A 27,089-nucleotide genomic window follows, 5' to 3' on the forward strand; every position below is an offset into this window, starting at 1 on the left:
TTTTTCCTTTTAATGACCAATTTGTTATTTTTTCCTTTCATTTCTCCTTACCTCTTTTCTTCTGCATTTTGTTTCTCTTTTTGCTGTTTGGTTTAGAGAATGATGCACTTCTTATACAAACTTCCATTCTTTGTGGCAGAAAAGGGAAGTGGGGGGGAACCCCTCACTGGATCTATAGAAGAAAAAAGAAGTAGATTAAAATTTTAAAGCAAATCAACTTTCCATGGGGAATTTACTGTTAATACAAGGTATACTTTGCATATGCAGTATTTATTAATGTGACATGACATACGTCAAGTTTTGTCCAAATGGGGTAGAGGCTTTGGATTGTGTGACTCTTTGCACTAATAAGGCTATTCATTGGTGTTTTTCTTCGTTATCAGCAAAGAGACTGTGATAGAGAAATTAACAGTGACAACTTTGTGGATTATTCAAAACTGCAGAACTATGCTCCAAATGGATGCTAAATAAATTCAAAAAGCTAATGTGTAACACAGACCATCCAGTAAATGTGCAGACGGGCTGTGGTTATGGTGATAAAACTTATTTCACTGACTTTGCATGTATCAGCTTGTGGACAGAGCAGAAGCCTCAGAGAGCAAATGGGTGATTAACATGTCTTTTTTTATATACAAATGTTTTCACTTAAATAACATTTAAAAATACCGGGGTGCTTTCACAAACATTACTGAGTATAACTTCCCCAGCAATCCTGGAAGGTAGACAAGATGAGTGTTATTATCCCCATATTAGAGATCAGGAAACTGGAACTCACAAAAGACCAATGTTCTTTCTGCCCAAGGTCAAAACAGCCTAAACTCCAATCCAGCTCTTCTAAATCCCAGTGTTTTTTCTCTGTTGTTGATCTCCACACTAGTTGACACTCTCAACAAGAAACAATGAATTCCTCGGTTTCTGGATAGAGCCCCCCTAGTAATACCTTACAGGTGAACACAATAGCCTCTCTGAATTTTCCCTGTCATTCTTCATACCATTATCCTGTTTAATTTTTTATAGCTCAAAGTACACTTTGAAATTATATTCCTTATTTATTTATTCACCCATTTATCTGTTTCAGTTATCAAATGCTGTGTAACAAACCACCCCCAAACTTAGTGGTTTAAAACAACAATTTAGGGCGCCTGGGTGGCTCAGTTGGTTAAGCGATTGCCTTCAGCTCAGGTCATGATCCTGGAGTCCCGGGATCGAGTCCCGCATCGGGCTCCCTGCTCAGCGGGGAGTCTGCTTCTCCCTCTGACCCTCTTCCCTCTCGTGCTCTCTATCTCTCATTCTCTCTCTCGCAAATAAATAAATAAAATCTTAAAAAAAAAACAATTTATTATTTCTCACAAGTCTGTGGCTGACTGGGCTTAGTTGGGTGGTTTCTCTGCCAGAATGATGTAGCTGAGTTCACTTATGTGGTTTCGATGAGCTGCAAGCTTGGTTGGGGCTGAAATGTCCAAGACAGACTCTCATCTTCCAGGCACTTCCTCCATGTGGCTTTTCAGTATTTAGCCATGGAGTCCAAACTTCTCTACAGCAGAACAGCTGGCTCCCACAAAGGAACAGTCCAAGAGCTGAAGCCTTAAAGTGCAAGCACCTCTCAAACCTTCTGCCTGCATCCTGCTCCCGTCTCATTGACTAAAGCAGATCACATGATCAAATCCAGACTGTGGGAAAGGACTACCCAAGGATGTGAATGTCATGAGGTGTGAATCATTGGGGGCCAACAATGTAACAGTGCACTCTGGTATTTTGAGAGGAAACTACTAGAATGTCAACTCTATGAGGGTGGATACTTTGTCATGTCTACTGCTATAACCCTAGCATTTGAATGGTTCCTAGCAAATAACAGATGCTTGCGAAATACAAATGCTTGTTAAGTAATTGAATAAATGGATGAGACAAACCCTATAAATTAGGATGGATTTTATTAATTTTTTCTCCTTTTTAAAATTTTATCTCCTTTTATTAAAACAAACTTTCATTGGTCTAACCCTTTATGCCTCCTCCCAGTCATTATCCCTCTTAAAGTTTAACTATTAACCTGACTTTTAACACTATGAATTAGTTTTGCCTGTTTCTGAAATATTATATAAATGGAATAACACAGTATATATTCTTTTGTGTCTGGCCTCTTTCATCACCATTGTTTGTGAGATTAATCCTTGTTGTTCTGTGAAGCTGTAGATGTTCATTCTCGTGATTTAGTATTCTGTAGTCTGAATACCACATCATGTATCTACCCACCTTACTGTTAATGGACGTTGAATTGCTTCCAAGTTGAAGGAATTATAAACAGTGTTATGAATATTTATGTTCATGATTTGGGGTGAAAGTATGCAATTCTCCTGGGTATGTTATCAGTAAGTGGAAGGGCTGAATCGTAGGATAAACATCTATTCAACGTTAGAAGATACTCTCCCACAGTTTAGCCGAAGGGTTGTAATGTACACTCCACCCTCAATATATGGGTGTTCAAGGGATTCTGCATTCTCACCAACACTGAAAATTATCTTTCTTGTTCATCTTAGCTTTCTGGGGACAAGTAGAGGTATCGCATTGTGCTTTTAATGTACTTATCCCTGGCAATGAATAAAGGTAGTTTATTCATTTGCTATGGCAGTTGTAACATATTGCCACAGTCTTGGTGGCTTAAAACAACATAAATTTCTTCAATGACAGTTCTGTAGGCCAGAAGTCTGAAATCAAGGATCAGCACAGCTATACTCACTCTGGAGGCTCTAGGGAAAACCTGTTCCTTGATTCTTCCAGCTTCTGGTGTCTGTTGGCATTCCTTGGCTTGTGGCTACATCACTCCAACCTCTGCCTGTGTCTACATGTCACATTTTCTGTGTGTGTATCTGTGTCAAAACTCCCCCTGTGTCCCTCTTATAAGGACATGTGTGATTGCAAGTAGGACTCATCCAGCTATCTTTTGCCATGCAAGGTAATGTCCACAGGTTCTGGGGCTTACAATGTAAAATATATCTTTTGGGGGCTTCCAGGTGGACATCTTTCAATTTCTATGTCCTCTTTTGTGAAGCACCTGCACCTTTAGTCACTTTTCTAGTGGGTGGTCTGCCCTGTTCTTACTGACTTCTTTATTATTCTGAATACAAATCCTTAGTCAGAGAGCCATGTTGTGACTTGCCTTTTGACCCTTCTAATAGTGTCTAGTTCTTACTTTAATGTGGTCCAGTTCACCTCATTTTTTTTTTTAGAGAGAGAGAGTGAGTGTGTGCAAGCTGGGGCTGGGGGAGGGGGAAAAGGGAGGAACAGAGGGAGAAGAAGAGAGAGAATCCCAAATGGGCTCCATGCCCAGTGTGGAGCCCAACATGGGGCTCAATCCCACAAACCTGAGCCAAAATCAACAGTTGGATGCTTAACTGACTGAGCCACCTAAGCACCCCATAATTTATCTCATTTTCTAATATATTACTAGATAGGTTCAAGAAGCCCAGTGACTTCTCCAGGATGTGCATCTAATTAGAGCAGAAGCCTCAACCTTGTGCTACATTACCGAAGTTCATTAATGGATGAACGAGGTCATTTAGCGCTATAAAACCACAGGACATTTCTAAATATTTCCTTTGGTATTTAGTGTTTTTCAGTTTCTTAAAATAATAAATTTTTTAATTAAATTTTAAAAATTTTAGTTTCTCAAAATTCCAGCTGGCTGCTTTAGAAATATTGACAAACTTATCCTAAAATTCACATGGACATTCAAGAAACCCAGAATAGCCAAAAGATCTTATTAAAGAAAAACAGAGTAGGGTTGCCTGGGTAGCTCAGTTGGTAGCTCAGCACTTGGTTTTGACTCAGCTCATGATCTCAGGGTCGTGGGATTGAGCTCTGCATCAAGGTCCGAGTTCAGTGGGGAGTCTTCTTGAGATTCTCTCTCTCCCTCTCCCTCTGCCTTTCTCCTCCCCCCACCCACACGCTCTCTCCCTCTCAAATAAATAAGTCTTAAAAAAAAAAAAAAAGAAAAACAAAGTAGGAGGACTTATATTGCCTGATTTCAAAAACTTAGTACAAAGCTACAGTGAATAAGACAGTGCAGTATTAGCATAAGGATAAATCAATGGAATAAATTTCAGAGTCCAGAAATAAACCCACATGTCTCAGTCAATTGATTTTCAACAAAGGCACCAACATCATTCAATGGAGAAAGATTTAGAAAACAGTGCTAGGACACTAAAAACCATTGAATTGTACACTTTACAAAATGGGAAGATGGACAAACACATTCTCTCTTATTGTTCTATGGTAAACCATCTTTAAGTCACATTCTACTCATTTGTAATAAATTCAGCAAGACATTAACTGACACAAAAGTTTTATCACATAAATGAATAAACATCTTATGTTTTTATGTAATTTTATGTAAACAAGATTTTATGAAACATGCTTAAGGAAATTCATTGTACTTTTTTAAAATGCTGCATTTCTCTGCCTCTATAGTTTTATTTACCAGGTTGCATTGTAACTGCCTAACTACGATGCTCTTTTCCTAGACCAAAGTCCTGTCATAAAGAGCCCAGAGCTTCCTTATTTTTATATTTCCAGTGCCTAATGCAGTGGCTTGCAAATAGTATGCATTTATTCAATAAATATTTATCAAAGGCTCACTGTTTCAAAGTGTGGTACTCTGAATGCTTCTGAATCCATTTACCTAAAGCAACTAGTATGCACTTCAAAAATTGTTTCTCTGATTTGTTTTTTAAAAATAACTTTATTAGGGAAATGTTTGTTAACTTTCTCCTACTTATGTTTCTGTAAGTTGTTAAACTTTACATCTGCACTTCTTTACAAAATGTGGTATAATTTAGATTTTTCACTAATTCAGTCCTTTCCAAAAATTAAACTGAACTAGTGAAGTTTCACTGTGCTAAACCAGCATTTATGTTTTCAATTTTGGTTTTAAATATACGCATTCCTAAATGCAGACTTCTCATCTCCCATAAATTCACCACAGAATTGGTCATGATGATCCAAGAAAGGTCAGGAGTTGGAAGTAAATGTAAATAAGCTTTTGGGTATATTGGCATTAAGACTAATGTTGCACTTACTTGGGGTGGAGAGTACACAGGTGTTTGTTAGAATATCTTTTGTATTTCCTGCACTTTTTTAAATTTTTAAAAATTGAAAAAGGAGGACGAAACATTTGGAAGTTGCCTTGAAGGCTGTTGAGTGGGAAGCTGTTCTGCACCCGGCAGTTAGGATGATCTGGCAGGAGGCAAGAAAGCCAAGGACAAGCGGGTCAAACGTACAGAAAGAAAGTCAGTGTAAGATGCGGATGAGAGCTCTAGAGTGGCAAAGGCCAGTGTTGGACTCATCTTTTCACTACATGTCATAGTAAGCTGACGGTGTGTTTCATTTGTGGACCAGTGTGTTGTTTTGTTTTGTTAATGGTTGGTTGGTTTTTATATCTGTTAGGTACCCAGAAATCACCCTTCAAGTCACAGTCTTATATCCATTCTCTTTAAAAGGACAGACATGCTCATAAATGATGAGCTTTCTATATCAAGCTAGAATCCAATTCTTCCATAGCCTTATTTGTATTTGTGCCTCCTTAAACTTCTCTGACAATGGTTTCTAAATGATCTAGGGTGTTTCTAGAAAAAAACAAAGATAGATGGATAGATAGAAATTTTTACAATACCCAGGGCGACAACAAACAGAGAGAGAGAGAGAGAAAAAGTCCTCCCTAATGATAATTAGCTTTATTCTGCACATGAGATTGTGTTACCCTTGTCTTGGCAGGCAAAGGTTACCCTTCTTCATAAATTTTATCCCACCCACAGACCAATCTAATTATAGCAAATAATTTCATCAATTCACCATTCTGCTTTTCTCCAACCTGCCCATTATTTTCTATATTTCAGCAATAAGCTAGTACAAAAATTGCATGTTTCATTACCAACTCAACGTCTCTCTAAAAATGATGCATCCCGAAGTCAATTTCTTCCCCACCCTGCATCAAGAGTGCTATATTCCTCAGTCTTCCACACCATAAAATCTCTATTCAATAAAGAGTGGTTAATTTTTGATCAGGGAAGTGGGGGTTGTAATATTTTCACAACACTGGCAATATTACAGAAACAGAGAAGCAATATTTTATTTGTCAGTGTGGGATGGTAGAAAAAGCACCAGATTGGGAGCCAGAGAATCTAGAGACCTGTTAGCTGTGCGACCTTGGGCAGGTCCCTTTATCTTTCTGAGGTTCAGGTTCGTCATCTATAAAAATATCACCCATCTTCTAAGGTTATTTTGGGGCTCAAATAAAAGAAGTAAAAATATTTGAAAATATTAAAGAGTTATGTAAACATGGAATATGATTATTATTATTTAAAATAACACATAACTTTTTAAAGGCTTAGCTTCTATGCCATTGGCCTGTGGCTCTACATTCCTGAAGAAAATGCCCAGACTGAATCTACCTACCATATGTGCCCCCATTTTTACTATTTGGCCCCAAACAAATCTTCCTGCCATCTCCTTGTGTGGGTTGATTTTTGGTTTTTTGGTTTTTGTTTTTGTTTGTTTGTTTGTTTGTTTTTTGGCTTCAGTTCTCTGTGGTTTGGGGTTTGTTTTGTCTTGTTTTGTTTTGTTTTGCTGTGTTGCCATCTGAGTTATTGATTTTGTAGCTTTCCTCCATAAAGGAAGTGAAAATTTTCATAGGCAGAAATTCATCTCCATACACGCTGTCATTCCATCACTTCACTGCACCGAGGGGGACAGCCTACAGAACCCTAAACCTTTCTTTAAAGACCCCAGTGATATATGAACATTCATTTCAAAGCTCTCCCACTAGAGTCGTTCTGATCCGGGCAGCTCTGGGACTGTTTGAACACGGTCTATATGAAGTCAGCTTCTCAGACACTTCTCACCGTCATGTCGCCAACAGGCTGAATCAACCACATGCAGTAATGAAAACATCCTGTATTTATAGGAGTATTTCTCCAAGGAACATCCTTCAGCAGGAATGCCTGAAAGAGTTCTAGGAATTGAAGGACATATTTCAGACATGTCCAACCTGTCTCGAAACCCCTATAAAAATGGTCAAGATACCAAATTGTGCCTTTCCCCGCCTCGTGCTGTAAAATGAAACGAGAGAGTTGTTTGGCTTTATGGCTCTCCCTGTCATTGTGTCTTTTTGCTATTACACGGGTGTGAAAAAATAAATAAAAATAAGCTATATTAAGCATTATGCCATGTCGCCACCTTACCAAGCAGCTACATAACTTCAACTGTGATTTTGTTTTAAGGAATTTTTTTAAACATCAGTCTGTGCAAAGTCGTCTACAAGCATAGAATTTTTAGATTTCCCCCCGCCCCAGACAAAGCTCTTGGCATCCAGAAATACTGGAAGGAGACAAAAAACGATGTGGAGGATTTATAGCAAACCAAAGTTTACATTTTCTTTTCCTTAAAGTGAAAGGGAGTTAGACTACATTTACTTTAAGATCCTTGTACTGCTTAAATTCTTGAAATACATTAAAAAAAGCAAACTGAATAGTTAATTATTGCACAGGAGAAGATAAAATAGATATTTTTCAAAAGCTTTTCCATGGATAGCCTTGATTTAAAGTGACCTAAGAGCAGAAAGACTCCCAGAATTTCTGGGACAAGTGGTTGTTGATTATTTCCTAGGTCATGGGTGGGAGAGGGGTGGGAGCCGAATTCCCTCAGAGGAAGGTGTTCACACACCAAAGGCCCTGTAATGGGCATCCATTTCAGAAAGGTAGACAAGATATTAAACCCCACTTGGAGATTGGTGAAGGTAGATCAAACCCATTGATCAGGGATCTTTGCTCAAGGGTTGGTACTGACCCAAATATTCTAATTTTCAACCATCCCCTTTTCTGTCCTAGCCAGATTTGGAGAACTGCTCATAATTCGGGAGTTCTTTGCTTAAAACACAAGTTTAAAAGAAGTGAAGTAAGTAGAGGTAAAAAGTATCCCTTGATCACTATTTAATACCATGAAGACCGAACATAAACCACTATGCTTTGAGCATCTATGTGGCAGGAACTGGAAAGATGCATGTATGGCCTTAGTCCAGTGTGGCCAAAAATGGTTCTCTGTTCTCTCCATGACCCTTGCCCCTTCCCACCTGCACCCCAGGAGGTGACTTCAGCATAGTTACTCAAAGTGATATCACTTCTTGCAATGTGGTCACTATGGGCAAAAGGATGTTCTACTCTGAGGAATTATGGCATGGGGAACAGCTATGCCTATACCCTGTAGGACCTTGAGAACCCACCATTCCAATGATCCTCCCTCATCGCCCTCTAAAGGTGGAGACAGGAGCAAGAGTTTCACCAGCCTTGGCCAACCTACTGCCAGGAAAATGGAGCTAGAACAGTGATGGAATAGGGGGAGATGATAGGAAAGAATGAGAGAGGGAAAGGGAGGGAGAGAGAGAGGAAGGAAGGGAGGAAGAAAAGACAAGACAAGACTGCTGTGACACCCACCAAAGACTGATTCAGCAGGCCTAAAAGGCAACCCGTTGGAGGAAGTTTTATACCTCACTTTGGACTTTGTGCATACTCATGATGATCATCTTAGACTGAGCTCTTTTAAGTAATATACTGTTTCTCAAGCCCTCCTAGATGCTGTAGGGTTATAAGATCCTTATTACAACATACAAGGTCCAGGAGAAGAAATTAAAACCAAGAAAAGCTGTGTAATTTGCACAAAGACACAAAGCTAGCAAGTAGCAGAGCTAGGATTCCAGCCCAGGGCTTCCTGACACCAAAAGCTATGTCTTAGTCACCACACAGAATACAGTAATGGCAACCCTCCTGCTATGCCTCCTCTGTCCCACTAATATACATAAATCATATAAAAATTCTATTTTCATCATTTTCTTTAAAACAGCTATTTGTGTTGATGGTATGTTTATTCACATATTTCTATGTGCACCATAACATTTGAAATATCTTCTTCCACTATTCATTTCACATTTATTCAACACATAGCTCCTAAGTTCCTAAGCTAAGCCAGGCATTGTGCTGGGTGTTTAGGAAGTCACAGTCCACTGGAAGAGATCACATTAAAATGAAAATAAGTGCTTGGTTTCCCATGGTACAGTAAGGCGTAACCAAGAGATTAGAGCTTGCTTATTGAGCTGCAATCCAAAACCACATTATTGGGCTATAATTTCCTATTTGATTGACAAGAAAGGACTGAGCAACTGGCCCAAGGTCAAGCAGCTAGTCAGCAGCAGTTCATTTCACTTACTTTATTGTCTCTGACATATCATGTTTTCATGATTCACCCTCACTTAAAAGCCTTATGTAATGTTCAAAACATATTTTATGTTTTGCAGACATGTTTTAAATTTAAGGCCAAAGAAGCAAAAGTGACAAAAGCTAACATTGGGCTCGATCACATTTTGACTGCCAGCTTTAAGGACAGCAGAGAGCTACAAGGTTTGGCTTCCCCCCAAGCATATTTCCAGGCTATGGAAGCAGTTAATTCTGCCCTAAATGCATGCTGTGTCCTCATCTCCTCAGTAGCCCTCTATCCGGGCTAAGACTTAATTGGTTTGGGTTGGGTAATTCATAGTGCCTCATTAGGGCATCAAAACACATACTAGGCTCTCTAGTAATTTTCTCCCCTGAAAGAACATTGATTGGCTCCTTCATTGGGAAAGGAATTAGCTAAAGGACTCTTGGGTTTGTGCAAAGAGATTAAGTCCACAATGGATCATTTCAAAGTGTGTTCTACAATCAGATTTCTTTGAGCTTTATCTGTCCGATCAAATTTCTCTTCTCTTGATAAAATCTCTTGCACACCTACCCAATAGCAAGTGAATGTTAGTTACCTTGCAGAAATTACGTCAACCCTAAGGATTTTAAAGTTTTCACTGGCCAGTCTTCCAGTTTTCTGTTGTCTGAGATGAACGTTGTTAATGCACTGGTAGGAAAACCACTGAAAGATGGCTCTTCTTGCTCTGCCTCCTGCTCTCACTGTAACAGGCTCAGTCAGTGCCGTGTCCATAGCCATTCACCTCTACACCAGTGCTAACTGTGAATACCTTCAATTCTCTGCTTACATTTTCTGGCTTCAAGGGATGGGTCAGCACTTCTATGGAGCAAACCAATGTGTTAGGGTGTTGGTGCCCCTGGAATCAACCAATGACAGAGGGTATTGGTGAATAAATAATCCCAGCTTCCTGGGCAGAATAAGCTCCAGTTGCCTAAAGTGATGACTGGCCTAAGAACACTACCCTTTATTGGCCTCTTTCCTTCCCTGTCTCACTTCGTCACTCCACTGTAAGGGTTTCCTGGGATCATCTCCCCAAAATTTCACTTCCACTTGACTCCTTGCCTCAGGGTCTGTTTCTGAAGAACCGAAAGGAAAATACTTACCATGGTCCAGTCTTTGAAAGTCTTCGACTTTCACCATCTGACATTTAAAACTTGAGGTCATTGAAACAGCTTTCCTGCTGTGGTAGGGGCAGAGCTTTCTCAGTTGACTTTGTGTTCACCAAATAATCCAGACATATCTTGGTGGGTAAACTGTCCAGGAGCCTGTCTTCATTAAGGTTCAAGAAACTTCCTGGAAAATAACTTAGCCTAAAAGAAGAGAGAAATGAGACCTAACAAACTGGCCCCAAGGCTTGAGATCGGTGTTGGTGGAAGGACACGATGTGGGGTGGCCAGTTTTGAGCAGCATGTGAATAAACCTCCTACATTCTCCTACTCAGGATATCCTTGCTCCAGACCTACGATCTTCTAAAGGCCCTCTAGTGGAAAATGGTAGGGGCAAGGGGGGAGAGTAATGAAAAAGAAGTAAATGAAGCTAGAATAAATGAAATGGTTGCTTTCCTTACAGTTTCCAAAGGAGATCAAAACAGAAACTTGCTCTGTTTTTTGTTATCGTATCCTATTTTTCCCCTCAGATCAGTATGTCACGGGGAAGCATTCGTAAAACTTTGATCAGCATCCCATAAATATAACTTCCCTGACAACAGCCAGCCTTGGTGCAGCCAAGACATCCAATTCCTAAAAACCTGCAAACTCTTCCCTCAAGATAACATTCTGGGACTTTCCTACTGGAAAACAAAGTAAAGCCATTCCCTTCTCTCCAATCATACAAAATAGGCATTAGGCATATTGCCATCAACAGTCTTGAGAGGGTTGACCTGCTGGCTTTCTTTGTTATCCCTTGCTTTCTTATAAAATTGATATGACCCCTAGTATCAGCATGAACAAAATTGTGAATGGGACCTACTCATGGGATTATGGATTCTGAATCCTCCAGGAGTGTCCATAATGCCCCTGTCAGCTGGTTTTGCCCTTGGGTATCTAATTTAACTGACAAATCTGAAGAATCACGTGGAGGCAGCCACCTCCCCAGCAACTTCACAGATGGGAACCCTGCAGTGAGTAAGTTATTCCAGCAAGTTTGACATTAGCTTATGTTGAACATTCTCCTGACAGGTCTGCTCATTTCTTAACAGCAAAAAACAGCTCACTGTTATTAGGCATGAGTCTCCCTTGACTTGATAAATACTATGGCCCCATTTTTGGCTGTTTTTATGGACATCCTAAAGGCATCTGAATATGGCATTTTACATTTGGCAGACGCTGATCAACAACAATTTTTTCTAATTAGTCTTGGAAGCCTCAGCCTTAAATGCACAGGGTCAAATATTCCAACAAGTGAAGGATATCCAACTCTGTGGACAAGTGCACTTTTGAGGGTGAATGGAGGTAGGGAGGGCATTCATACTGCCTGAGCACATGTGGGCACATTTTGCAAAATCAACTTAGCTGCAAATTTAACCTGAAATCAAATCATGTCTTGGCATTATGCCTAGCAGGCATTATATAGTTGTTAGCTTCAATCACAAGAACAATTACTTCAAGTTATGGTGCAGACCAGTTTTAAAAGTCCTCAGGCCAGCAAAGTCTTCCCAGGATGCAGCTAGCTGCAAAAAAAAAAAAAAAAAAAAAAAAAATCAGTGGATGAAAGAAGTGCAATACTTTACACTTTCAGCTTTTATTAATATTTTGTCAGTCAATTGGCAACAGGCACAGAGCCCTGGCATTACACCAAACATCATGTGTATAGTGCCAGGAGAGTACAAATGAATGAGGAAGACATGACCTATGGGCTCAGAAAATGCAAAGTCTACACAGAGAGTCAGACCATACTGACTAAGCACACCCATAACTGGAGGGAAAATACAGAACTATATGTAAAGATGAGATCATGAATGCAAAGAACTTAGTTCCATGCTAAGGAAGCCTACAGTAAAGACCAAGTGAGGAGTAGCTGTTATTATTATTTTATGAGAAAGCTTAATTCCATTAATACTGAGAGGGAACAAACTCACGTTGAAGGGGAATGAGTTCTGAGTCAGATTATGAAGGACTGGGAGTCAGGCTGGAGTAGAGAAAACATGAGGCCCATTCCCACCAGAGAGAGCTGCTTAAACCACAACACGTTTGTGGAACTGGGTCAAATTTGTACAAGGGGTAGCAGGTCTGGCTTACCTCAAATATTCCAACAAGGAGAGGTTAAAATAGGAGATTAGCATTCTCTTTAGTGGGTGGGCATTCTCGTCAGTGACTAGGCAGAAAGTTTAGATTTAATAGAGTCAAAAAATAACAATCTACCATTGACTTTGTAAGCAGACCAGCCACGTAATTTTCAGGGCCTGGTGCAAAACAAAACTTTGGGGCCTCTTGTTCAAAATTATTAAGAATTTCAAGACGGTGGGGACACCTGGGTGGCTCAGTCAGGTAAGCATCTCTTGATTATGGCTCAGCTCATGGTCTCTGGGTCCTGGAATTGAGCTCTGTGTCAGGCTCCACACTCAGTAGGGGGTCTGCTTGAGGATTCTCTCTCCATCTCCCTCTGCCTCTTACCTCACCTCTCTCTCTGTCTCTCAAATAAATAAATCTTAAAAAAAAAAAAAGAAGAAGAAGAAGAAGAATTTCAAGACCATGACAGAGGAGTATTAAACCAAGTATGGAACCCTTCTGAGCCCAGAGCCCTTTGTGTACGCACAGGTCACGTGCCTGTGAAACCTGCCTTATCATTCAGGGTGTGATAGTGCAAATACTTCCCAAAGACTATGATTCTAGCATCTGCTCATGAGATGCATTGGAAAAGGAAAATATTTGAGGTAGAAATACCCACAAAGTGACTCTTTACTGTAATTTGCCAAGAGGCATTGCGGAGAAAAATTTAGGAGAAGTTGACAACAAAAAGAGGTAAGGCATAAAGGACAAAGAGAGGTTGAGGTTGAAATCACCTCAAGTTAAGTAGGAGGATTAGAACAAGGGAAAATATGGTAGGCGTGCTTTTTTAACTGACCAACTCATTTCATTAACCAATGGTGTTACTCCCTCTGTAAAATGTGCTCACCTATGTCCCAGCACACTGCATGCTAGCACGAGATGGAAGCTCCAGAAGGGCAAAGGTTTTTGTCAGTTTTGTTCATTCCTATATTCCCAGGTACGTGACATATAATAGTCAGTGCCTGGTATATAGCAGTCACTAAACAAATGTTGAACGAATGAATGAATGAACCCGTGTTAGTAGATGCTTCTCTAAAACACTGTGATTCTACTATAAATTGATCTCCTATATCCTTATGTAAAGACAATTACTTTCCCAAACCTGTTCATGTCATTTGTATTTGCTATCGTAATCATGTGATTTAATCAATTACGGAAAGCAATGAAGTGTGTATGTGAAGAGTTGTTTTTACAAAAACAAAGTTTTTGAATCCTTAGAAAGACTCGGTAAAGGCTGGTTGTTAGGGGAAATTGTATCAGTTAGATGTGGAAAACACAACCATGAAAAAAGAGGGGGAAATACATAAAATGCTATAATTCTTGACTCAGGTTGCTTTGCAAGGGCCTCTACACTCTCACTCTACTTTAAACAGATGGAAACGGGAAACTGTAGCCTATTATGGATGTGCTTAATTCAAGAAACACCATGCAGATGTCATGCAGCAGACTCATGCTCGAAGAAAAGCTCTCAGCCCTATATCAAAAGACAGGTGAAGACTGTAACGTATATGCCATATGTCTGCACAATGTATTTATTATTTTTTTGTAATTTCTACTTTAACTGAGTTTTTTTTGTTTGTCACTTATTGTTACCATTTATTGAGTACCTACTATGTGCTGGGCATAGTAATACCTGCTCTATTCACATTATATGTGGGTGGCAACCCTGCCAGGTAGTAGTAGCCTTAGTCCCATTTTATAGACAAAGAATGTAACACTCAGTTGCTTCAGTTAAGTTTTTACTTGCCTCAAGGCTACACAGAAAGGGCCAGAGCTGGATATAAACCCAAGATCCTCTGGCTCCAAATCCCAGCGTCTTCCTACCATATCACAATTAAGTGATTTGCTCAAAGTAACTGAGGTCTTCCTACTATAAACCTAATTTACTTTCCATTACATCAAGTTAACTGAATATTTTAATGAGCTGACCAACTACCAGGTCTGATTGCATCAGATAAGAATAAACCAAAATAAAATCGAATAAATAAGTGAATACATAAGCAAACTAATTTAAGGGAGATAAACCAAAATGTCAGCATATGATGCCAATGGCCTAATTATAGATTATAATTATATGCTATATAATTATAGTTATAGATAATAGATTTATATTTATAATTTAATTTCTTTATTATTTAACATTTATATTTAACATATATTTTAATTTCTACTGACCCAATTATTTGCATTGCCTATCCTGGGAAGTCCCTTCCTGATATCAAGCTACCCGGGAGGTGAATTTTAATCAGAATTTTGATTGGTGAGCATAGAGTAAAAATTGCTTTGGGAGGATGTTTTATGCAAACTCTAGACAAGCCTGATGAAATATCCCTATTCCATAACCAAATACACCACTCTGATGACCAGATAATGAAAATCCCAAATTCGGTACCCTTTTACATCAAAAGTATGAGTTCCTTTGGAGTGGAGAAAGTGGTATGGAACAAAACTGATAAGCTATACGTGATAGGCAGAATGGCCCCCAAAGTTGTCCAAGCCCTCCTCCCTAGAACCTGGGAATATGTTTCCTAACACGGCAAGAGGGGCTTCGCAGATGTAATTAAGGTCAAGGACAGGGATTATCCAGGTGGGCCCAATCTAATCACATAAACTCTTAGAAGAAGTGAATTGTATTTTCTATCACACACCCATTTATATTTTCCACATCTCTGCTGAACATTTATTTCTTACATAATTAGGGAAAGTTTTGCGAATTCAAATGAAAAGAAAAGAAAGGGAGATAGAAAATATCTTCCCAAACTAAAACACCTGATAATGAACAGGCTAGTCAGAGGGAGGCACAGGACATGTCAGAACCTTTATTTGTCAGGACTATTTAGGTTGCAAGTGACAGAAACCAGACTGGGTCATGTGCCCATCCCTGGACCAATTATAGTTTCTAGAGCATGGTGCACCAACTCTGGGGGGAAGAGCACCAAATTCACATGGAGTGTGGGAAAGAAAGACACACAAAGAAGAGGGAGTAAAGAAGTGCTTACTCTTCAAACAGTGTCCCCAAACCTAACAGAAAAAGAGGCAAGGTCAGGTGCATGGGGGGAGGTCCTAACGAACAGTAGGTAGAGGAGTAAAGGTCACGATAAGCTCAGTTTTAAACACATTCAAGTCTTCATGTCAGTCTCCAGTGTAGACGTTCTAAAGGCAACTGGAAATGGGTCACTAAAGAAGTAACGAGATTTCCAAGTCACCACCACTGATGCGAACAGTTTTGTGAAGACTCTTTCTACATTGAGGGACAAAGATCTACCTCAAATTACTTTAAACCAAGCAACTGAAAAAGTCTAGGGCAAAATGCAGAGGCTTCACGGGATCTAGATGGTGACAGGTGTCTGTCTTGCTCCCTCTTCTCAGTTCTACTTTGTCTGTGCTGACGTCATTCCCAGATATGCCCTTCCCGCAGGCAGTCTGAGCATTCTTCCACCCAGTGAGCAACACCTGTGGAGAGCACTGCCCTCACAATAGTCCCAGAGAAGGGCCTGGTGCTCTTTGGACTACCTTTTTGTCACATCTGGAAACAATCTCTATGGCAAGAGAGGAAAAAATACACGGATGGGCCAGCGCCGGATCGTATGTCCAAGCCTGGAGCCAACGGAAGGGGCTAGCAGAAGTAAGCCAACTGAAAGTGATGGATGAACATAAAAAGTCCTTCTTTCCTTTTTCCTTTGACTTCATCCCAGTTTCAACCCAGTATGTCAACTGAGGTGCCCTCTACCTTCTGCTGGGCACTCCATGACTGCTCGCTGGCTTACTCGCCCAAATTAAATTTGTACATCCATTTCCTTGTCACCATAACATAGGGAGTGGCTCCACGTCCTGGGCCCCAGTTTGACACCAGTTCTTCCCTGATGAAAATCCTGATGCGGCCGATTTTCCTCCAAATGTGTGCCAAACATACTATATTCCTTTGATCAAAATTACGCAAAGAACCAGATGTTTGCTTTTCATTATCTTACAGGTAACAGTCGGTGTTTGAAGGAGCTTACGGGGTCTTTCACTGTCCTTGTCCTTTGAATTAATTCTGTTTTGGGTTGTGTGTTCCCACACAACCATGTTATTTTTCTCAGATTATTTTCTTAGATTGAACTGGAACATACTAACATGGTCTTTTCGTTTTCTATTGCTACAGTAACAAATTGCCATACATTTACAGGCTTAAAACAACACTCATTTATGATTTTGTAACTTCTGTGGGTCAGAAGTCTGGGCAGAGCAGGGCTCAAGGGTTTTTCTCTGTTCCAGGTCTCATAAGACCAAATCAAGAGTTGCATTCCTTTCTGGAGGCTCTGGGGAAGAATCTACTTCCAAGCTTTTTCAGTTGTCAGAATTTCATTTCCTGCGGTTGTAGGATTGAGGTCCTTGTTTGCTTGCTGGCTGTCACCCAGGGACTGCCCCTAGCTCTTCAAGATCTCTCTTCGGTCCCTGCAGGTGGGTCCCTGTGCTCAGAGCAGGTAACAGCACTTCCAGCCCTCCTCACACTTGGAGTCTCTCCCTTGGATTCCTTCTCCCGTTACATCCTATTCCACTGCATGTCTTTGACTCCAAGCAGAGTTCTCTGCTTCGAAGGACCCACCTGGATTATCCACATCCATAATCTTAACTGCAGATGCAAAGTCCCTCTTGCCATGCAAAGAAACGTATTCACAGGCTCCAGGGAGCGGGGCCTGGATATCTTTGGGGGCCATTCTGCCTATCACATATAGCTTATCAATTTTGTTCTGTATCACTTTCTCCACTCCAAAGGAACTCATACCTTTGATGTAAGAGGGTACTGAATTTGGGGATTCCATTATCTAGTCATCAGAGTGGTGTATTCAGTTGTGAGGTAGGGATAGTTCATCTGACTTTTCAGAGTTTACATGAAATATCTTCCCAAGCCAGTTTTTACTCTATGCTCACCAATCAGCATTCTGATTATAATTCACCTCTCAGGTAACCCTAGATATCATGAAGGAACTTCTCAGGATAGAGAATGCAAATAATTAAGTCAATAGAAATTCAAATAAATGAATATAAGTACAAAATGATATGTAAATGTAAATTAGAAATACATAAAATAAAATGACGACACTCTGATATCAACTGGAATTGGTAATATCCATCAACAACTAAAAGAATGGTCGTGTCTAAGAGGACTTAAAACTTTCAGCATTCTCACTCTGCTACAATGGCCTCACTGAGGCGCTCCTGTGAGAGATGTGTCACCAGAGCCATACAGGAGCCCCATTATCTCTTTACCAAATCACCATTGAAGAAAGATATTGGAAGATAATTTTTACACAAATGCTGACTGACATAAGCATAGAAGCTTCTTCAAGAGCAAGTAGGGATGGGGGCGCCTGAGTGGCTCAGTTGGTTAAGCGTCCGACTCTTGATTTCAGCTGAGGTCATGATCTTAGGGTCATGAGATCGAGTCCCGTGTGGGGCTCCGTGCTCAATGCAGAGTCTGCTTGAGATTCTCTCTCTCCCTCTCCCTCTGCCCCTCCCCCATTCTCTCTCTCTCTCTCTCTCTCTCTCTCTCTCTCTTTCAAATAAGTAAATATCTGGGGGGAAAAAAAGAGTAGGCAGGGATGAAGAGAGGAGTAATGGATGTCTCAACCAGGGAGGAATGAGCCATTCTGTAAGAGGTGCTACTTTCCTAGCCTGCTTCTCTTAGTATCTTGACTGTAATTGTTAAAGAGATTCACCTGGCATCTCAAATTTCTGGAGATGTTCTTTATCAATGGCTTTACAAATATAACTAAAGAATTCCACACAGCAGAATGGAAACCAAACCCACGTACATACATACATGCTTATACGTGTATATGCATATGCATATACTTGTATATTTTTTATATATTTAAATAGGACTCTATGTGGACTTGGTGTTAATTTACAATCCCTCAGGTCTCTGTTACCTCTCATGCTATTTGTGTGGCCAATGGGTCTGCATCAGAGTCCTAAACCCTGCCCCCTTTTTATCCATATCGTCTTGGTTTTCAAGCAGCCATGTTTTTACATTATCATTTGACACTATAGTGGCAGAAAGATTTTCCCTTCTTCTCTTTGGCTGGTCTAATAACTAAACTGACATAAGACAAATTAACAGGAGAAAAATAAATTTAATTTCATACATATGAGAACCCCCAAAGATATGAGACTCAATGGTAGTCAGAGAATTGAGGCTTAGATGCCATCCTAAGCTAGGCAATGGGATAGGGGCATGGGCCTTCCAAGGGTGTGTTGGGTGGGGTGGGGGGGAGGCAATTCACAGAGAGATAACAAGAGCTGATGTTTGCTAATCAGATGTTTGTCCTGCCATGCAAGCAAGTCTTTCAGATAAAAAAAAAGTTATCTCTGGTCATAGCTCTCTTTCTGGGCCAGGCCTCCTCTCTAAATTCTTTAAGGCAGTTAAGGGATGGGTAAAAGGTTTTCCTGAGTCGGCTGACTCTTGGCTGCCTTCACCTCAAAGCAATCCACATGTTAAAGTGGTCCATTGCGGGGCAGCATACTCTGCTCCCCTTCTACGCCAAATACTACTTTTCCTTATTGATCACAACTCAACTTACAGGACGAGTGTGCCCCAGCCACTGCTTCATCACCTCCCATCCGAATTCTTGCAACAGTACTTCTTGTATTACTATGTTATTCTCTTAAGTATTTTTTTTTACTTTTTCTGTACTTGTGTGTTTATTGTTATTTATTACTGTATTACTTTTATCACTCGGCAAGAATTTGTGAACTCTCTGCAGACTCTTAAATCACCAAATGAGGAAGAGAACCAGCAGGTGAAAGAGGAAAGAAGAGCCATTCGCCAAACTCCAAATGCAGCCAGACACCATGAATATATCATAAACAGGTCGACTGCCTAGGACTTTCATAAACCTTGATTTTCATTAGATTCCCCTCCAACTTTTTCATAATCTAGGCTTCCTGCCCTGTGTTAATTATATTTCTGACCCAAAACCAACAAACTAAGAGGCTGCATGTTGTGATGGAAAGTGTGCTGGACCAGGAGCCAAAAACTGTGAGGTTTAGGGCCAATTCTAGAGCTAACCAGCTGTGTGACCTTGAACAAGTCACTTCATCTCTCAGAAATGTCGTCCCCTCACTTTTTCAATGAATAGCAAATGAAATTACGTCTATAATTTCTTCCCAAAGTTATGTCATTCTTTGATTCGGGTTCTCTTTATTCTTTTTTTTTTTTAAGATTTTATTTATTTATTTGACAGAGAGAGATACAGCGAGAGAGGAAACACAAGCAGGGGGAGTGGGAGAGGGAGAAGCAGGCTTCCCGCAGAGCAGGGAGCCCGACACGGGGCTCGTTCCCAGGACCCTGGGATCGTGACCTAAGCCGAAGGCAGACGCTTAATGACTGAGCCACCCAGGCACCCCCGGGTTCTCTTTATTCTTACTATTGATACACTGTATATAACAACATCGTCTACAATTCTTATACACCCGCCTAAGTTTCTTTTATTTTTATTTTTATTTTTTTATTATTATGTTATGTTAATCACCATACACTACATCATTAGTTTTTGATGTAGTGTTCCATGATTCATTGTTTGCATATAACACTCAGTACTTCATGCAGAATGTGCCCGCCTAAGTTTTTATTACTATTTTTTGCTAAACATAAATTAGGATTCATGAGCTATCTAACACTAAAAATGAACACTACATGCAATTTCAAAAACAATTTTGTTAAATTTATTTGAGGTACGATTCAGGGAATGAGGTATTTGACATGCCACGGTGCAAATAAACCTTGGTTTTAAAACCCAGCAAATAAAAACTGGATCTGAAAAGCTGGAGCTAAGACTGGCTGGGGTCCATCATCTTTATGAGAATAGAGGGACTTAGAACATAGCATTTGCCTAAGAACTGGGCAGATAATCTGAGCAAGAGGGCAGGGGGTGGTAAATTGGTGGGAAAATTAAAGATGCATTATCCCCAGCTGTTGGATTTTTCACGCTGTTGAGTTTTGAGGTTACAGCGTGTAACTCGAATATGAAACATCACTGGGAGGAAGAGAACTCATTTAATATTATGTTAGTTGTAGAATTATAACTAGGTGTAAAGCAAAGAAAGTAGTTATCTATTATTCATTCCTTCTGAATAGACATCTCCTGTCTGTGAATACAAAGCATGATTAGAATTCACTTGCCGAAACTCGGGAATGCTACAAGAGAACATTTCGTTTTCATTTGATCTGACCTTGTGTATGATAATGGAGCTCCTTTAAAACACTGATGCTTGTCTTTTCTTCTTAGATTGCACCCCGGAGAATTATTCCTACCCCTGGCCTCCCAGGACAGGAAATTAGCCTTAGAGGGTGTCAGAGACTTGTCCGAGTCATGCCAACACTGTCTCTTTAGGCAATCTGGAAGAGATCTGGCCACAAAAACCAGTCAAGTTAGTTATCTGTGTAGCTATATGTGACTGCCTATATGATAAGAAGACTCTGTCACTGACATCTGAGCCCACCAACTGGAAACTGGCGTGTCAGACTGACCAGAAATTAACATACCTCCTTGCTCTATCCCAGTATCGCTAGCTGCTGAGGGAACCTGAGAAGGTGGCTTCTCTTTAGAATGGTGGTAGAAAGGAAGAGTCCCAGTTAGAGATGTTGTACAGGACACAGGTGTATGGGACAGAAACATACTGGACATCGGTGGGCCAGCCATAGTGGATCAGACACACCTGAGTCTCAGACTCAGCTGCTAAATCAAGTGCCCTGTCTCCTCACCAAGGCTTTGATCTGAACCAAAGCATAAAACCCCAAGCTGCAAAGAAAGAACCTCAATAAACAGAGATAAGACTCCCCTTGGTTTTCTTCTTTCGTTTTGTTTTCTCCAATTATTTTATGCAATAAATCAACTTTAAAATTCAGTCAGTTTTGACCTAGAATCTAATCTACTCATTTTCTAAAAAATTATTAAATCAAAACATAATCTCATTGTATTGATGTGTCATCCAGTCCAGGCCCTCCATAAGCTGATGGCTAGTTGGGTAGATAGTTGAGTGGATGGGAGGATGCATGGATGGATGGACGGATGACAGATGGATAAATGAAACGGATGAATTCCCCTCCCTGGACTCTAGTTACGGGCTCCAACCTCTAAAAGTACAGAATTCATATAGATACCCCTTTGCTAAAATCCTGCACTGATTAAAAAGTGAATGTAAATTTTCTCTGATGAGCTTTTTATCATGTTCAGAAGAAGAAGTCTGATATAAAGTAGTAAAACAAGAATAAACAAACCTATAATTTGGAGTAGCAGCTCTGGGGACAATAACAAGGTTTTCCAATCTCCCAGATCATAATTAACAGTGTAAAGAATTAAAGGGAAGTTCAGGAAGGAGTGCTTAAACCTTTTTGTAAATTTAAAAACAAGTAATGATCTCCATTGCTGTTCTCCAGGTTTATTCAAATTTGGACAATTAGGACAATTAAACATAAAACAGAGACAGTTCTAAAGAGGGAGCTGCAACAAAGCAGAATAATTGCTGGTACGGGCTATCAAATTTACATAAAAAAAGATTAAAAAGCTGATTTACATTTAAAAAACAAGATCAGGCAACATCTAAAATAGATAACACAACCCGCTGAGAAAAGCTCTTCTCATCAATAAAGGAGAAGCAAAGGTGATTATACATAACAAAACTAATCTTCTATATTGCTTTAATCACCTAAAACCACTTTAACTGTTTATTTGGGAACTGTTAGGTGAAAAAAAAATATTGCATGTAAAAGTGTCTAATTTCCAGGTTGCAATAAAACATAGACACCATCAGAACCCTGCTTACACATCCTCTGTTTATCACCTGCTCTCTCCTCTAGATCCTGTCTTCTCTTGGTTATCAAAGTTTGCACCAATTACAAACCTACCCTACTCATTGTAGAACTTGAAAATTTGCCATGTAATTGGTTTAACAGATGCTTCCAGAATAGCAGTTCTGTTTATTGTTACAACATCTCATGAACAAAGTAGATTGTAAAGCCTTTTCCTTCCTGGACTGAGCATCTACGTGGCATTTTGAACTTTTTTTTTTTTTTTCAAAACAAAGAACATAATTATCTGAATTTCCAATATGTGCCATGACCAGATCCTTTGTTAATATTTGCTATTATGTAGGGGTTTTTGTTTTTCAGGAACAGTTATTTATTCATTAGTTCAGTACTTTCATGATTTGAACTTAAAGAATCAAAAACACTTAAACAGATCTCAAAATTGGGGGCTCAACTGCCATTAATATACATCAATGTTCTTAAAGCTTCTTGTGAAATCACCCTAGAAGTTAAGAATAAAATTACAATTATCCCAGTCCCGATTATAACTTAGGCTAGGATTAAAAAAAAGAAAAAAAAACTTAGGCTAGGAAAAAACAGACAAAATCTAGAAATTGGGATAAATTGATAAATTCCCATTTCAGTTCCTTCATAAAGAAGGAATGAAATACTGATGATATCAAGAGATTTTAATATACCAAGTGATGGGATTCAAGGCATACTACCCCAAAATATGGCCCCTCTGTATATTGAATATCTTAAGCTAAAGGAGTCTGAGAAACAGCAAGTGTAGGAAGGGACTCTCTGACCTTCCCCTTCTCCCTGCAGCAGGTTGTAAGACCCCGAGTTGAGAGGGGGCCCTCCCTGGCTCCAGAGGAAAGGAGCAGCCTTGTCTCCAAAGAGGAGCAATCCGAACAAAAGGGCCTTGCTAAGTTTCCCTCAGGGTGCTACCTTTAGCTCACACCCCTTTGTCCTATCACATTTCCCCAAAGCTTTCAAATCTTTATCAAACCTCATATAAAAACACTCAGGGCCAACTCTTTCATTTCCTTATGAAGGCTCCCATGTCACATAAAACTCACACTAAACTATTAAATGAATGTGCATGTTTTTTCCTTGTTCCTCTCTCTGCTGTTACAGGGGCCCCAGCTGAAAACCTAGAAAGGTAGAAGGAAAAAATATTTTTCTTCCCTACACAACAAACCACAGATCAAAAAACAGGAATAAAAGCAAAATCGAAATTTAAGACAAGAAAGGAGAAGATAGATTTGATTTTAAACAAGTTTTTACAAGTTCTCCCAAAATTCTACAAAAATGCTCAAATCCCTATAGTCCCTGTTGCATGTGCCTACTGTGTGTTACTTATGATTGCATGTGTTTGTGGATCAAATAGCAAGTATTTGTTTGCTATAAAAGACTTTAATTTCTAGCCAAGCTGGGCATCACTTTTTTTCTTATCGAATGAATCCGATTTCCCACTCATTTCTATTATAAATAGGAAATGTGATCCCACAGGAAACAAAGGAAGAGAGATTATGGCAAAAAAAGAAAAAAACAACAGATATGGTAAGAAGGTGGTCAGCACTGTGGCCTCTCCTGAACTGTGGTCCCCAGTGTATTGAATTCCCCAAAAACAGAAAACATCACGTACCTTTACCGTGGAACAGCATCGGTTAACACTTCCCCTTGTCGGGTCTCTACATTTGTAACTTCCTACAGCTGATTTATTTAAAAGTAACTCCTATTAAAAGTATCACAAAAGGTAGAAGACAAAATAAAATTTAAGACAAGCCATCAACCCTCACACATACAGAATGAAACAGTAGCATAACAAGAACTCCTATAATAATAGGATTCCAAAACTTAAAACCTCCACGGGTACTTGTGGTTGTACTAATGCATCTCTTTCCCTGGGAATGGTCCTAAAGTACTTCCTAAGGATGAGAGAAACCTAGGATTGGATCCAAGATAGAGAGTAAGCTAAAACTAGGTTATACCTTCAGTTTCTCCACTAATGTTCTCTAGGACTTGGGCTTAGAGGCTGAACCTCAGCGCATCTTAGCTCACCCTTCAGCCAAAGGACCTCGCTGGCTTTCCTGCCAAGCTCCAGGAGAAATGAAAAGATGAACTAGAAACGGCAAGTCACCCTGGATCCTTTAGATAAAGGTCCTATAAATATTTATTACTGTTGTTACTTCACAGTAAAACATGCTGCAGCCCCAGACACGGCTATTTCAACTATACACACAATGCTACCAGGAAGAGAAGACAAAAGCTTGCTTTCACTAAGTACCATATAAACAGGAATTAGTCAGCATCCACCCGCGTAATATTTTTAAATGTCCACAATATGCTCATATATGGAATATATAAAGATACAGCCTGTACTTTAAGAAGTATGCAAGGTAAAAAGGAAAATGATGAAAACATACAGAATAATAAAACATATAACAAGAAATGCTATAAACAAAAGAACAAACAATATGGATGGCTCTTAGAGGGGTAAAGAAGAGGGAAGGAGGCCAGATTACATACTGCACGGTTCCCTTTTATATGAAGTTCAAGAATGCATGCAACTAGTCTATAATTAGAGGTCAGAATTGCGGTTACCTCCTACTGGCGGGTGGATGCTAATGGACTGAGAAGGAGCATGGGGTGCTGGAAACGTTCTAGATCTTGATCCAAGTGGTGGTTTCTGGGGAAAATACATATGTAAGAATTCATCAACCTGCACACTTAAGCTGTGTATGCCCTTTATGTATGTTATACCACATAATTTTTTTTTAATTTTTTAAATAAAGAAGGGCTACGGGAGCCTTAAATTTGAGTCTAGCTCTGTGGAATGGATGCATGAATGTCAGCGAGACGTAAGAGTGACTGGAGTGGCCAGAGAGGGGCAGGGTCCCTCAGATATTGTTTTAGGTTTCTGTATGGTGAGGGGCTTGATTCGGCAAAAAAGAAGGGAGAGGGCATTCCCCAAAAGGAATAACAAGAAGTTCCCAGATAGTCCAAGACTAACTACTAGGTTTGCAAGTCATCACAAATACTATAGACCAAGGACTACAACCAAAGGCTCAAGGATGAAAGATCTGGCCAAACGCTCTCCGCAGAACAAATGGCAAACAGTTTTTATGACTCAAGAATTTGGGTGACATAAGCTATCCGGAGACAGTTTAGGGTCAGAATATTTAAAGTCTTCTCACGCTGGTGAAAGTCAGAACTCAAACAACTGTTCAGTCCACAGACATCTCAGATGCAGTCATCAAAATGGCGTCTCTTTCTTCCAAGAGCATCTGAGAAGCAGCCACTGCCAAATCCACTGCATGCATGGAAGAGGAAGAACATCTTTCTCTCTCCACCTCTCACACTTCCCATCCTTCAGCAAAAAAGTCAGGAGAAAGGCTGGGCTTCCTGAAGCACAGCTTGAGATGGGAATTGAGGGGTGCATGATTTACAGAGGACATACGCAAAAGTAAAAAGCTGTCAGAAGGTGAAGGGAGCCGGCAGGGGAAGGAGGGCATCAAGAGGGGAGGAAGGCAGGTGGACCTGCCGAGGTGCTGCCCTTTAGAGGAGGAGTTTTGCCTTCTGAGCCCTCATGTCAATCATTTACTACAGGATGGGTGGAGAGACAGTAGCCTCCAATAAAGAGGTTCCTGTTGGCCCAGGGCAATTTTTGGAGAAAGGGAAGCTGGGGATAATGTGCCAGACCTGTGGAAGGATGTAGGCTGGGCAGTGGCCACTACAGAAGCTACCAGAGCCCTGCTCTCATCCTCACAGTAGCAGGTCAGGTTGCCTATTAGACCAGCCATGATACTGTCCTCAGGACCTGCACAGTCAACTTCTCAGAAACTTGTTTGTTTTTCCTACAAAAGAAATCTCATCTCCATATCAAAGATGCAGATGGGTTTTGGTGATACTTCGTATCTCCGGTGTTAACACTGATAGTAAAACAATGTGATGATCATTAGCATTAGGCTGTGGTAATAGGCTCAAGTCCACTTTCAGAAATGAATTCCCTTCAGATCCCAGGAAGTTTGGGAGGAACAGAGAAACAGAATGAAAGTTCGGGAGGGGGACAGAAAGTGTCTTCTCTCAAGCTAGAAATCACAGAAATTGAATTAGATCATCTCAAATTGAGGGACGAAAAGCCACTTATAGACCCATTTCACAACACTGGCTGACGTGGATTCCATTTGGGACTCACAGAGAGCATGACTTACTCAGAGGTCTCCTCTGACAATGCAAGCCCTTAACATGAAGACATGTGTAACGTCCCTGGAGGAGAGGGGGAGGAGCAGAATCCCACGATTTGCCTAGAGAGCAAACTGAGTGTCAGGCATATGCATTTCTGAAGGCTACTCTCAGTGTTTCTGTGAAAATCTGCTTTTTGCATAGCTCAAAATTCATAAGATCCCATTCTCTTTCCAGACACAGGCAACACAAGCAAACCATTTTAATCTCAACCCTAGGGCAACAGATCAAAACTAGAACCTAATTAAGTATTCGGTAACTGGATCAGTCAGGACTCCAGCGAGGGTCCCTAAGGAGATGCTCATGAAGAGTTTATTTGCGGGTATGGGTAGGGTTAAAAGAACCTTACAGGGATGGTGAGGCTATCAACACCAGGGCTGCTACCAGCGTTAGGTGGGGGGGGGGGGGGAGCTGCCCAGGGGGGCTGGCTCCAGGAGAGGACGGACACCTTCTGGGATAGGGCTGGGCAAATGAATACCACAACCCCTCTCTTCTGCCTT

General features: G+C 40.3%; 1 long non-coding RNA gene across 4 annotated transcripts in view; it reads right to left on the reverse strand.

The window, feature by feature from the left end:
• The window catches only part of LOC113920908, a 49,272-nt gene extending 24,757 nt beyond the window's left edge, over positions 1-24,515 (reverse strand). Inside the window, exons 1-6 of one of the 4 annotated variants that reach the window (XR_003519426.2) lie at positions 24,406-24,515; positions 23,990-24,079; positions 20,763-20,939; positions 11,880-11,947; positions 10,383-10,589; positions 52-172 (exon numbers count right to left, since the gene is read on the reverse strand). This is a non-coding gene — a long non-coding RNA (uncharacterized LOC113920908). Of the gene's footprint in view, positions 1-51; positions 173-10,382; positions 10,590-11,802; positions 11,948-20,762; positions 20,940-23,989; positions 24,080-24,335 lie in introns of all 4 variants that reach the window. The other 3 variants (XR_003519425.2, XR_003519427.2, XR_003519428.2) reach the window with 3 other exon arrangements.
• Between the last annotated feature and the right edge of the window lie 2,574 nt (positions 24,516-27,089).

Source organism: Zalophus californianus, chromosome 3, assembly GCF_009762305.2.
Source record: "Zalophus californianus isolate mZalCal1 chromosome 3, mZalCal1.pri.v2, whole genome shotgun sequence".
NCBI lineage: Eukaryota > Metazoa > Chordata > Mammalia > Carnivora > Otariidae > Zalophus > Zalophus californianus.